This window comes from Corvus brachyrhynchos, unplaced genomic scaffold (genome assembly GCF_000691975.1).
Source record: "Corvus brachyrhynchos isolate BGI_N302 unplaced genomic scaffold, ASM69197v1 scaffold34, whole genome shotgun sequence".
Taxonomy (NCBI): domain Eukaryota; kingdom Metazoa; phylum Chordata; class Aves; order Passeriformes; family Corvidae; genus Corvus; species Corvus brachyrhynchos.
Genome location: NW_008238126.1, coordinates 450459 through 465276, shown reverse-complemented (window position 1 = coordinate 465276; position 14818 = coordinate 450459). Strand labels below are relative to the sequence as shown.

The 14818-nt window shown below is 37.6% G+C and overlaps 1 protein-coding gene across 1 annotated transcript in view; it reads left to right on the top strand.

Moving 5' to 3' along the window:
• The first annotated feature begins 1803 nt into the window (after positions 1-1803).
• The window catches only part of KDM6A (lysine demethylase 6A), a 116064-nt gene continuing 103049 nt past the window's right edge, over positions 1804-14818 (top strand). The window contains 2 exon segments of the mRNA XM_008633010.2: positions 1804-1912; positions 13761-13810. The gene's annotated coding sequence lies outside the window, so the exon portion shown is untranslated.

Below are 14818 nucleotides of genomic sequence, written 5' to 3'. Positions count from 1 at the left end.
GATGGAGAGTTGACTGACTGCAAGAGGTGTTCCTAGTGTTGGGAATAAAGTTAAAGGAGTAGTAGCTTTGATCCATGATGAACAGAATTGCAGTCCTTCCAGTGCAGTTTGCTAGGGCAAAGCTTGCAGCATGAAGGAAAAGTTCTGCAGCAAATCATTGAGGTAGAGGCAAATACACATCTAAATTTGGTATCTTCAGAACACAGTCAAACAGCTACAGTTTGAAATATGTACTTTAGATTTATGTAAACATATTTTTATGTTTTATTAAATCATTTTAATACCACATGTACACCCACAGTTCTGTAGCAGCATAGCTTTGTTTTTATTTGTCGGAACTTTGCCTCAGAAAACAGCCATAAAATAAGGCTTTTCTGAGTTTGGATGTAGGTGAAAGTATGTGATACACCTGAGTCTTGGGATACAAACTGAGACCCACTCAACAGATTAGATCAGTAATTGGGTTCTCCACAGATGTGTTTTAACTATTTCCTAACATTTCCTTATTTTATTTTTAGCATCTCTCATTTTGATGATTAATAAAAGTGTACCCAAAGTAAGTTATAAATATGGGCAAGGCTACTGATTTAATATTCAGCTTGATTTCCCCCCCTCTTTTGAATCTCTAAAGTTTTACATTATTATTATATTTAGTTTTTATAGAATCTCCTAAGAAAGCTCCTCGTTTCACGGAATCACAGAATATGCTGAGTTGGAAGGGACCCATGGTCCAAATTTGATTACTGTCATGTAATAAAACCAAGGAGTTCCTAATTGCAACCAGATTTGAAACATAGACCATAAAATGGTGCAAATCATGGACCAGCTGGAATTAGAATTTGTTGGAACTCTGTCTGGCTTTTGAGAATTGTGCTGATGCAGAGGACCTTTCCTCCCATTTAAGTTTGTTAAACTGCTTCAGTTCAATGGCTAGTATGTTCAGAAAGTTGGGAAGTGATTTTATTTATTTACTCACTCATTCCCAAAGTGTAAACAGGGTCAGGAGGTAAATAGGATCATGAGTTAAGGATGTAATATGTTAAAGATCATGGCAATTATGGTGAATAGAAGGTGTCAGTTCAGTTTGTTAAAAATGTGTGTTCAGAGCACAGAACATTCTTTGTTTTCATTCATTTTAAGTGTGTGTCACTTTAAAACTGGGGCAACCTCTCTCAAACTAAAATTAATTTCTGATTGCATTTACATTTCTGACTTTGGCTTTTCTTAGTCTGCAGTAGAAGGTAGTAAATTATTTTACAACATGACAGAGATGTGGAAGAATCAGATCTTGGGAAACACATATGAAGATACGTAAATTGCATAAGGTAGCATGTTGAGGTCGTGTTCTTTGGTTTAGCAAAAATGAGTGCAGTAACTGTTAAATGAAAAATGAATTCTTTAGGGGAAAAAACACAATGAGAATAAAATCAGAGAGGTTTCTTTCTTGCCGATTGGAAAGAATAAAATGAATCCTTTTATATTTCATTGATTTTTAAATTAAAAATTGTCATGTAAGTTAGAGGTTTGTTTTGTGTTGGGGAAATCGAATGTCCACAGATAAACCAGAGGAAATTTCTATTGTTCAGTTGTTGTCAATTTGCATTAGAATCAGTGAGCTTCCAAATCTGTTCTGTCTTAAATATTACATTTCTTTTCTTTTGAAAAGTGATGCTGACTTTGTTATCGAGAGTGTTTGTAGACCTCTTGTCTTGCAAGCTAATGATACTTCATTATTTCTCAGAAAATGTGTTATTTGCTTTAGTAAAATACAGAATTTTGAAAACCTTTATTTCTTTTTCCCAGGCTGTTCGCTGCTATGAATCGCTAATTTTGAAAGCTGAAGGAAAGGTCGAGTCTGATTTCTTTTGTCAGTTAGGTCACTTCAACCTCTTATTGGAAGATTATCCAAAAGGTAAAAATTTTTATTTCTTTTATTTGATAAATGTCTTTGGGGGATTGTTCTTTGGTGTAGGTGACACAACAGAATGAAAAACATTGGGCTAAGTCACTGTTTACTTGGTTTGTACTGCCTTTCAGAGCCCATAAAAGAATTGAGAGTGGTGATGTCTACAAAAACAACTCCGTACTCTTACTTCTTGTTCTTTTTTTTTTTAATGAAAAAAACCAAACCAAAATTTTTCTGGTTCTGGTGTGAATATGAAGTTGGCTGGCAGGCCCAGTGTCTGATGGCTGCCTTCCTTTCAGTGATCGTGGGATGTGGGTGAGAGCTGGGTAGAACAGGTCAGAATATTTACTTTTTTTCCCATGGGATGTCTTTTTTCATTGTTGTTGCTTTTTAGTTTTAACATGAATGCAGTTCTGTTTGTGTAGAGAAATAAACAACACTCCCACCCTCAAAATGTGTTCTCCCACCCCACGCCTTTTTCCAAACACACAAAGATACTGGATTACAATTTCCTTGGGATGCAGAAACAGGGAGATGAGTTATAACTGAGAGTAGTTCCAGAAGCACTGCTTGGTGACTCAGGCTGGCTGTGGGCTGTTTCATAGCAGTTTGTCTGTGGGTCCACTGGTTCTGTGTCTGACATTAAACAGTGTGAGTTTGGGTTCCTGGGACCTTCATTTCTAAAGTGAAAAACATGTAGATTTGATACTGCTTAGGAGGAATTTGCAGGTATCTAAATTCAGTCTCTAAATTCAGAAGGGTTTGGATGATGGAGGCATCTGTCTTGTACCTCATCCCATCCAATTAGTTTGATATAACCACTGGTGTTTCCAAATCCAGAGACATGGGAAAAGCTGCAGGGAACACAGCAGTATGCTGCCTGTAAAATTTAGTGAAGAATAGTCTGATCCTATGTTTTTATTTTAAGAAAATTCTGCCACCTGCTCTGCAGAAAAACTTAAACCACTGTTTCTGATACACCTAATAAAACTAGGTATGAGTGATGTGTGTGCAGTATGACTTTCTAGATATATTTTACTTAGCAAAACCAGCCCAGGATTATGGACTGAACTGTATTAACTCTTCTTTTGAGTTGATAACAGTTAAGAGTGACAGGACCAGGTGTTGCTGTGGATCAGAGGCAGGGTTTACTGATGGGGCATCTGCTTGCTATTGTACGTAGTTTTAAAAACAAGCATAAAAAATCCAAATGATGGTTGAAAATATCAGTTCTCCAAAACTGTAAAAGAGCATTAGCACAACAATGTGAGAAGAAACATTTAGCCATTAAAAATATGAATTAAAGTACTTAATGCTTTCTCAGATGCTATTTAATGTCACATCTCAGTCATACAAGAAGCCTCAAGAAGACAAAAAGCTTCGTTAGTTATGGAGTATTAAAAACAAAAGATGTATCTGTATTTTCAAAGTATAGTAGTAATTAAAAATACTGGAGGAATTTTAGTTGATGTAAAAAGGGAGGTTAAAGGGGTTTTTTTTTATTAACTGAGGGACATATGTTCCTGTTAACTACAGTTTTTGAACTCGAGTACCAAAGACTGTAAAACTACTACCCTCAATACAGAAAGTCATAGGTGTTCTATAACTAATTTACTGATGTTATTTGAAAGAAGTAGAATGCTTGTGTTCCATTATAAAGTAAAAATAAATTTCATTACGTGATACAAATTTTGTTACTTAAATTATCATACATTCTAATTGCATTACAGTTAAATTTTACATGATTTAGAACAGAAAAGTAAAGGGAGTTCAGAATATTTTGATGTCATTAATGTATATTTTACCCAGTTTTTAAGTCCTGAAGCTCCACAAGTATAAAATGCTGAAGGAGCACGATCTTCAGAACCATAAATCTGTGTAGTCTGAAGTTAGTCATGGACAAAGTTATGGAGAAGTCAGTGTGTTTAATGAATTGGATATAATTAATGAAATATCACAATATAGCAGCATGTATGATGTTCCATGATTTTTTTCCTTGGAAGCTTGTTACTTAATTAAATATCCTCAATAAATGTGTACACCTTTGTATATAATGCATATATGAAGTGTCTTTTATAAAGGCAGAAGTGGTAATTCCTTTGTTTAAAAATGCTTGCAATGAAGTTTGTGCAGAGCAGAACTGGGATCAGTGGTCAAGATGGAGCAATGCTGGCATGATAGAGATCTGGGTTTCATGTTGGTAGTTTCTTCTCTTTAGATCTGTCTCATTTTTTCACAGACACATTGGCAGTGAAGGATCATGCACCTGGGTGCATTTGTTGTGCGTTAACTATTTTTATGTAGCTAATACCTTCTTCTGAACGCAATAAAAATGACTGTAGGTCATTTCTTTGTGAGAATTAGGATGCATACACCATAAGAGGAACCTTGAGAAAAAGTCATGATGGGTTGCATCATTGAAACTCACATTATTGGTGCTAATCCTGCCCTTGCTGCATATACTCACAGGGTATCAGTGAGGGACAAGCTACCTTTGAATGTGCAGTAAGCTGATGTCTATATAACTTTGGTTTTTTTTAATGAAACCTGTTAAATCTTGTAATTTCGCTTGAAGTGCATTATATTTTCTGTCACTTGCAGCCGCAGAATTCCAAAATCAATATGCTTTTATTTTTCTTCCTTAAAAGGACGTACTTATCTCCAAGAAAAGTTTTTAGTTCAGAAATTTCTGGGTGAGGTTCTTTCTTCTCAGTATTATACCTGAGCTTAGACGGGAGTATCAGTGCTGCTGCTAGCCTTTAAAAGACCTGAAGCTGCTCTGCAGGTTGCAATTTTCCCAAAATGCAGTAAGTTTGATTTGCTGTTGATAGCTAAAGGGTCTTCTCTGCAGCCATGGAATGGAGTTGTGTTATCAGCACACTTCTGCTGTTAGGAGAAGGTCCTACGCAAGGGATCAGCCTTTTTACAGATTTTGAATCCAGTGGGACACTGACTTATATTCAGACACCACCAAGATTGCAGATGGGTTGGTTTCAGCTTAGCATGTATGTTCAGGGTGGGTTCTGTGCTCAGCTTTCATTGTCTTGATTGTGACTGGTCAGAATTTGCCTTCAGGATTTCCCAAAATGGGAACGTTGACTCCTCCTAGTGAAAACTATTTCATTTCCTCAGTACCATTTTCTTAACTCTTCTGATTCTTCCTCCTTTCTTTTTTGATAAGGCAGCTATTCCTCAGCTATTGGATTGTTTTGGAGGTTCCCAAACCTTTTGTTCCCTGGGTGTGCCCCGAGTGGCACCCCCTTGTTTGTGGGTTGCTTTGTGCTGGCGCAGCTGAGCCTGCAGCTGTGTGGGGAACTGATCCAACTGCAAAATAACCCGGCACAAAAATGCAGTGCAGTTGCCCCAGAATGTGAAACCTCAGCCTCGGGTTTTGCTGGAGGAGTTTGATGGGTTGTCATGGGGGCCTTTGGATTCTGGGAGCATTCTGAATCCAGCTAGGACTCCCTGGTGTGAACCTGTGAATTTTGTTTGCTTCTGAATTCCTTGGGACAGATGGGTTTTATACCAAATTATTGTGCTCTGGTCTTGAAGGAAACAGATGCTCCATTGGTAGTTGGAGATTATTTTTTATTTTATGACTGGTTTCCATAAGCAGTACGGAGTGCAGATAGTGATGTTTTAAGGTTTGGATTCTAGTTGACTTGAGTTCTAATTGACTGCTGTTTAATGAGCTCGTGGATTGACATCATCTGTGTTTTCCTTAGGGATCTTTATTTTGCAGAAGGGTCACATGCATTGACCGTGTTCAGTTTGTGACTTGGAGGACAGCTCACAGTGGCACAAATGAAGATGCGCTTTAATCATTTGTCTCCTTGAAGTGCTGTTCTCTAAGCAAAATTCCTGGAAGTAGAAAATGCAGTTAATGAATGAATGATTTGAGAAAAACATGCAATTATTTGTGCCACAGTTACTAAAACACAATAATGCAATCAAATAATTCTTACTGTTGTACTCAAGTGGTAGTCTCAGTTTTAAATGTTCTATGTCAGAACAGTTTTAGCAGTACTTACTTTGATTATAGCTAGTGACTGCTTTATCATAAACACTAATACAAAAACATTTTAAGTCATTTATGAGATAGTGTTTGTTAGTTCAGGGGCATTTTTTTAGCAATTGTTAAGCTAAAATTTAAAACAATACTGAAAAGAAATACAGAATGTTTATTGAGCAGCTCTTTCATTATGATGCAACCTAAACCCAAAATTTAAACTGGTTTTGACTGTTCTTTTGTAAAGTTGTTTGGTTGCGGGAAACTCCCAAATTCAACAATGTATATGTGTTGCTTTTTACTTAGAATTCCAGCTTTGCAGGGAATTTCTCTGTGGTGGTTAACGTCTTTCAGGAATTTGAAAGGAAGTATTGTCAGTGGGAAGCATTTTCATGTGCTGTGCTCTGAGGTGCAGGATAGTAAGAATAATTTTATAAAATACAAGGGAAAATTTCCCAGCATGGACAGGATTGTGCCGATTCCTGCCAGGCTGTCTTGTCCTACTGATGAGTCCTGGAGAACTAGAATAAATTAAATAGCTTGAATGAGTCAAGGAAGAAATGACTGTGTTTCAAATAAATGAGATATTTAGGTTTAAGGTTTTTTATTTTGTTGTTTGTAACTGGTAATAACTGGTAGAATTTGAGTTGCTTCTATTTAGAGCTGTTTAACAGAATCCTGAAGATGAGATAAATATTGGGTGATTTAATTTCAGGTGGTTTAAACCATTATGTGAAATTTCTGTAGAAAGAAGGGAGCTTAGAACTTTAAAATGTTATTTATAAATTGTGTGCATGTGGAGTAGGGGTTAGCAGTAGACAGTTCTATTATAAAATATACCTGGGCCATGTTTTTGACTGATTTTCTGAAAATTTTCACTTTGGACAGTGTTCTAAATAAACAATTGTTTAGTGGAATATGCTCTTGGAAGGATTTTTGAGCTTGATGAGAATCCATTTGGTTTCTACTGATTCTCAATATTTTAAGATCTTCATAGAGTTCAACGTGTACAGGATTTCTATAACTAAACGTCTTGTCAAACTCTTGTATATCTTTCACATTTAATACTTTATGGGACAGTGGGCTTCACACCACTTTGCTGCTGCATTGTATTTCCAGATGAGGATGTGGAATTGTTAATAGAATTTCTTAGAGGACTATTTGATGATTTTTCTTTCTTAAATGTATGCCTGTGTTGCTTTTGTATGTCAGCCTTCATTCTGTGTTAAAAGGAAGACATGCTTCAGGCTTCTTTGATTGTCTCTTTGGTACTTTCAGTACAAATCTCTGGAGGAAACAGAGAGCAGCATCTGCCTGAGGCCTTAAAACAGAAGACCTGAGTGGCATTTTGCTAGTTTCACTTCCATGACATTTTTTTTGTTATTACAGAATCGTAGAATCATGGAAGTTGGAGAAGGCCTTTAAGATCACCCAGTCCAACCATTACCATAGCACTGCCAAGGCCACCACTGCACCGTGTCCCCCTGCATCACATCTACACGTCTTTTAAATACTTCCAGGAATGGTGACTCCACCATTTCCCTGGGCAGCCTGTGCTGATGTCTGACAACCCTGTCATGAAGAAAATATTCCAAATACCCAATCTGTACCTCCCCTGGTGCAGCTTGAGGCCACTTTGTCTTGTCCTGTCAAGACTTGTTACTTGGAAGTAGAGACCGATCAACACCCACCCGGGGGACAGCCTCCTTCCAGGTGGTTTGTAGAAGGCAGTGAGGTCCCCAAGCCCCTTTTTTTCCAGGCTAAACACCCCCAGTTCCCTCAGGTGCTCCTCATCAGATCTATGCTCCAGATCCTTCCCCAGCTCTGTTGTCCATCTCTGAACATGCTCCAGCATCTCAATGTCCTGCTTGTCGTGAGGGGCCCCAAACTGGCACAGGTTTCAAAGTGTGGCCTCACCAGTGCCCAGTACAGGAGGGCAATCACAGCCCTGGTCCTGCTGGCCACAGTATTGCTGATACAAGCCAGGTGGCATTTGCCTTCCTGCCCCCCTGGGCACACTTGGCTCATGTTCATCCAGCTGGTGACCAGCACTCCAGAGCCTTTTCCGCCAGTCACTTTCCAGCCCCCCTTCCCCCAGCCTGGTGGTGGGGTTGTTGTGACCCAAGTGCAGGACCTGGCACTTGGCCTTTTGAACCTCAGCCCTCGTTGCCCTTGTCCAGGTTGTGACAAACAGGAGTGACCCCCAGACTGAGCTCTGGGGAACACCCCTGGTGACCGGCCACGAGCTGGATGTAATTCCATTTCCCACCACTCTCTGAGCCTGGCCATCCAGCCGGTGTTTACCCAGCAAAGTCAATTCTATTGGCTCAACCTTGGAATTTTCTCACCTTTTGATGTCTTTCATTTTATGGCAGAGCACTTTTCATCTTACTGGGTTAAAACACCATGGTGGGTAAAACCTGCACTATATATGAGTTGTTTCTGCAATCTGCATATATCTCTTAGGTGTTTAATGAAGATTTATTTTTTTCCTGGAAGCAGTCAGATTTAAATCAGCAGATGTGCTCTTTCCAGGCTTCCCTCGCGCAGTTCTTCAGCTAATTTTCTATTTTACTATTAGTTTCACATCAGCTAAGCACTAAGAAATATTAGTGCTTGTTTAAAAATTAAATTAAAAATAATTGTGTTTAAGAAAACACATACTGACTTACACAGAACAATATGGAACTTTGGTTTGTATTAAAGTTTTCTTTTCAGGGTATGTCATCAAATTAATGCTTACTGTTTCTAAGTTCAGCAAGCCAAAAATTTGTGTTAGTCACATTTAGCCTTGCAAGGTGCCACTAGATGGTGTTAGTATGTAGTTCACTTTCTTCTTGCTCAATCACTAAAATACTCAAACTGCTCCATGTTTGCATCACTTTCGAAGGCCTGTAAGTTTTAAGGTTAGAGTCGATCATATGAGCCATCCTCTGTAACTGCATGATTTGTGATGAAATGTGCTAAAGATGACAAGTGGGTGGTTGTCACTCGGTCTAGACATTTTTCCTCCCCATTGTCACCTTGCTTGTTTGTTTAGGTCACGTGTTTAGATTCTGAATACAAAGAAAGATTGTCTTACCTTACTACTGAAACAATTAAGTTTTGCCACTATCTTATGAAACTAAGTAGATTAAAAAAAAAAAAAAAAATCCTGAAACCACATATGTGATAATTATGTCAGATTTGGGTTTTATTCTCTATATGATATGAAGAAATCTTAAACAAAGGGAAATAAGGAGTAAGTGTCATCCATGTCCTGATTCCGACATGTCCCTTGATCCTATGAAAGTAGGAGAGGAAGGCAGACTCTTAGGGGTCACATTATAAAGGCTGTCAGGGTTCAAGTAAGCATTCATATTACAAAGTGGGTAGTTCTGGGTGACTGAAAACTTAAAAGAGGAAACCAGTGGACTCCAGAGTGTGAACTCATTGAGGGTCATCTCTCCACGAGGTGCCTGAGGATTCTGAAGCGAGCCTGAGCTGAGGAGGATTATTACTGTTCAATGGTTGCAATTCTTTTAGAAAGGCGGTGTTTTGCTTTTCAAGTAATTTTCAGAGCTATTTCAGGTAAACATTTTATTTTCATCGAGCAATATAGCCGATGGTGATTGATTTGAAAAGCCATGTATAGCTTTGGGGTATACATGTCCCCTCCTCTGGGGAGGACAGTAAATGCTGCATCTGCCACTCTCACAGGGGTTTCAAGAACGTGATCACAAGGGTTACCTGTTAGGAAAATAATATACATGGCCAGGTTTTGGAGAGAGGTGTTCATAGCAAGAGTGTAAACTGATACAGTAAGAAATGGAATAATGGACAGAAGGATGGAAATAGGTAACTGAATACTTCTTTCAGTACTTCTCGAGTCTCTTGTCCAGTATTGTTTTAGAATGTGGTTTTAGGAGTTTTCTGTGGTTGACTACAAAATGTAGTTGATAGTGAAGCAAGAGGCATTGTCCTGCTGTTGACACTCAATCCTGTTCTTTGAGTCTAGACTTGCATTTTCTGGATGCTCATGAGTGTTTCACATGCAAGGAAAAAAGAAGTTTTTATGTCCTTAATTGTCTTTGTACAATTCCATATGTGTAAGAATTTCAGTGGCAAACTTGCAGATTGAAAAAGCTCAATAGTAAGTTCCTAATCAAAAGATTGTCTGCAGAATCCTGCTGTGCCTAAGAGTGATTTCAGAGCACTCATTTCACAATGTTCAAAAAGGACATCATAACTAAAATGGGGTAATTCACTTGTATCTGTAAAAATGAGAGTTGACCCTATGTTGAAAGAGGGGCAGTAGTTGATAGAATCTTTTTGTGACAAAAATTGTCTCACTTTGGAATGACCAGTCCAGGATGAAAAGTAAAGGTGCAAAATGATATTGCAGCCTTTAGTGTGGGGATTTTTTTGTTGTTGTTGTTCATTTTTGTTTGTTCTTGGTTTGGTTGTTTTGGTTTTTTTTTTAATACTGCTAATGTACTGTATGACCCAAGTAACTGGGATTTTTTTTCCTTTTAATAAACCGGGGAGTATCATCCTGCAGTTAGAATCATAACACTGATAAAGCACACCCTGTGTTACAGATGGGGACTTGTGTAAAATTCTTGAGTCTCTGCAGATTCAGTTGCTCTTTTTTTCTTATTTTAAAATAAAGTTTGCATTTTGAGGGATTTACACTTACTTCCTCTAGATACAAAGTTAATTTAAGGCAGAAGTTGCTAGTAGTTCCACAGTAGTCATTTTAGATAAGGTACTAATATCTACACCATAGAATTTAGGATGAAATCTACTTATTGGTGACTCACTCAGGGACTGTGAAATATGATAGGGTTCAAAATTTACGGTTCATGTTTTGCTTTACAGCTAGGTTGGTTCAGTTTTTAAAAAATCTTGCTTTCATAATTTGATTTCTGGCATCTTATATGCAAGATTCTTCTTAGGGATATGCTTGATTAGGGATGTTTCATGTGGGCTCTGGCAAAGAACCCAATTTTTTTAATCCTTTTTTTCTGTTTTTCCGTTTTTTTAATCCTTTTTAGCAGAACTTGAGTGCTCGTGGAGCACATGTTTAATGTAGGTGTTTAATGTCATTGTAAAAAGGGCTGAAATCGGGTTTCACAGGTAACTTACTGTAAGTTGGGCACTTGATAATACTGAACTTGTGCATAGTAACACTTTTTAGTTGTCTGGCTTACCTGAGGAGGAAAGGGACATTTAGCTCTGGTTTAAGGGAACCCTCCATGTTTCATCTCTACGTGTTTTCAGCAGAACACGGGGAATTTTAGCATTTTATCTGCAAGAGGTAGAAAGAGGATGCTGTTACCTAGAACAGGCTATATCCCTGGGGGTTTCTGAACCCACAAGAAAGATTGGGCACTGAGGACACTGAGGAAGACTGAAGTGTCCTCTTTCTTCCTCTGAAGAGTAACGTGGCTCCTTAGAGCAGAGGCCTTATCTTCTTACCATGTAAACACAAATAGGCTTCAGCAGTCCATGCTTCCCATGTGCTTGCTTTTAATTGTAACTGGGCTTGGCACATTGAAGCAATCACTTCAGCTGTTCCTGTGGGAAGTTGCTAAACTTTATTGAAGAATGGAAGAGTTAGAAAAGAAAATCATTGCCAAACATCCTTTTTCATGAAGGAAAACTGGTGGAATATCATGGAGCAAAGACTCCATTCTGTAATAACTTCCCTATGTTAAAAGGATGTGTTAGAATTTTTCAGGGCAAGTTTATTCTTGCTTTCTTTTTTCCTGTTCTTTCTTTTTAAGGTCTTCTGTTTATTTATGTATTTTTTTAATACTGTTGACATTGTATAAACTTATTAGCAGTGCCTTAACTGCTACAGGGAAGCATGTTCCACCTCTCCTTTTTAATGAATATGCTCATGTGGGTACTTCCTATATTTTTTAACAGCTACAGTGAAAATGTTCTCCCTTTTACTTTCTTCATATAAATTTTCAGCATTTTATTTAATGTTCCTTTCATCTTTTTATCCATATCCCCTGTATAATTGACTGCAGTAGTTCCTTTTTTAAAAAAAATAACAGTTTACAAGAAGTTCTCAGTTTCTTATATCTTGCATAATATGGTACTGTTGACCTGAGTATTTGAAATGCACTTTAACCCTTAAAATTGGGATAGGTATTGCTTGAGTAAAAAGAAAAAAAATCCTTTTATTTAAGTGTGATGTGATGCATTACAAAACTTCCATAGTGCGTGTGTATGTTCCTGTTGGGGAAAGCAAAGTCATTACCATGTTCAGAAGATAACTTTTCAACAAAAAGGAATCATTATTAATGATGCCTGGGAAAAGTTGGATCTAGAAGGACTTGGGGGGGGGGAGTAGGAGGTTATTTTGTGTTATTGTGAGCATCTTTTAAAACATAATTACAGAATGTGACTAAAATATGCTTAGTTTTAATATTCTTCAGTTTAAATTGTTAGACTGAAGTCATATCCTTCAGTTTGTTTCAGGGTTTTTTTGGGGGGGGGAGGTGGAGAAGGAAGTGTATTCTTTATTGTGAAAGACTTAGAATGGATTTTTAAGTAATTTTATTTGTCTGAGTTGCATGTAAGCATTTAAACAGATTGCATGTTAACAGTGTGTGGTCAATGAGTGTTCTTCTAAGGTAATTTTTCTAATATGGGCATCTAAATAAATCACAGTTTAGAGCATCAAAATTAGAAATTTGCCTCACAAGCATTTTAGTGGGGAGGGGAACCTCATGGGCTTGGATCAGCGTGTGCCTGTTCACAAATAAAGGTTGAGTCTTCATAGACAGATGAGTGCAAGGGCTCTGTGCCTTTATCATTACCTGTATGTTGTTCTTATTTCACTTAAGCACAAGAATTTCTGTCAAGTTACAGAAATTAATATGCAAGACAGGCATTGAAGGGTGATAGCATTTAGGGACATCGTTTATCCGTGGTGCTTGCAGGAAATGAACCTGCACATAAAGTACACGTTGTTCCTATGTCTTAATCTGTTTAGTGCTTATGGTTTTTCAAAGCAGGAGTTGCCTTCTTCTGTTGTTTGGTTTCCACAAGTTGTGTGTTTTCCATTCTTAAATCTTAGGGAGCAAACACTTGAAAAATCAGTATCTTGGTGTTACTGCAGTGAATCTTTACTTGAAATGCTTCATTTTTGATGGTTCCTAGTGCTGTGTTCTTAGAAAAAAGCAAAGTCTCTGTTGTAGTCCGAGGTGGCCTGCTAGCCCAAGGGCAAGATGAATCAACCAGAATTTTTAGTGAGAAAGTGGGATGCAGGAATAGTGATTTGAGAAATTGGTTGCTAAGTAGAGTTGATATTCCACTGAACAGAGCTGTGCTTAGCACTGATTTCCAGGTTAGTCTTGGCTGTGGCTGTTGAATAAAATGTAAGCTTTTATTTTTTTCTGCTTGCTTTTGTTTCTCAGAATGAAAGGCCATGTGAAATTGATTTCTCTTTGTATGTCCCTCCTCACCAGTTCTTCAGAAAATACAGGGCATCAGGGACCGTGGTAAATGAGCTACATGATTAAATTTTTAAATCTTACAACAGCTTTGTCCAGGATGAAAATCCCAAAATTTCAAATTATTTCTTTGTTATAGGTTTTCTTTAAAATATTGCTTGATTTACATTTGTAAGATTAATAATAAATATTCTTTTTCATTGACATTTCATAAAACAAAATTATAATTTTAAGGAATGCATTGGCCACAACAGTGTACTTATCATGGCAGTGTTGCTTTTATTAAACCATTTATCATTTTAATGTTGTGTATTCTGACTCTTAAGGATTTCTATCTTTTTCTTCAAAGCAAATGAAACAAAACAAATTGAACATTCATTTTTCTTTCCTACAGCATTATCTGCATACCAGAGGTACTACAGTTTACAATCTGACTACTGGAAGGTCTGTATTTGCTTTTTCTTTTTTTTTTTTTTTAAATGTGTCACTGTAAATGTTCAATTTTTAAAGTAGATTCTGTTCAATGTAAGTTTGGGGTAGCTGCAATTACTTTTTGGCATATTAATTGAGTCTTAATGTAAATGTTCACTTACATGTACAATTCATTATAAATTTCATTGAAAGTAAATCTTCACATTGTGTTGAAAAGGCAGCTCAATTAAGCTGACAAGTTTTAAATTATTTTTTTTACCATCATTATCCATTACTTCAGGGTTTTTTTTATGCAGCACAGATATTTGGATGTGTGTATGGAGAGCATCAGAATCACCTGAAAGCTGCTGCGCAGGCATTGGACTGGGAATGGGGAAAATGTTCTCAGGTTGCTTTTTTGTTTCCACAGACACCAAATTGTTTAAAGTCCTTTTCAGTATTTTAAATAACATTTCCGACGTCAGATAGGAACAGATCCTGTTAGTGTAGCTGTCTTGTCTGGAAGTAGAGGTATTGTGTCTGTAAGTAGAGGTATCATGACTTCAGGTGAATAAAATTCAAAAAATTCTTAAAATGGCATTGTCAGAAATAGTCAGCATTGGTATATTGTCACATGAAATAATTTGAAGCTCCTGATTGAGAGAGAGGTGCAGGAAAGCATGTAATACATTAGATACTTGTGTGGTCCTAAGCAGCTGTTTTTCCTTAAAAGAGTGGATAAATGTGTGTTTCGTATACAGGGAGGGCTCATGAGGAGGTGCTGGTACCACATGTGGGTGGCGTTAGAGAAACACCACTTTGTGTGTTCTTTTCCTTTACGTGGACTGTAAGAACGTTCTGAAAAAGGCTGTGGCAGCTTCTCCCATTTGGGCACAGGATGGGGAGAAAGGCAGGGTAAATTAAAGGTGGAAGAGTGAACTGGAGTTAAGTGTTTTATAGCAGGTAAAGGAGAGCTCCAGCTGGAGGATCCTAGGGGAAATTTTGGTGTTGTCTTGTAAAGCCCCTGCTTCACACGGAGCT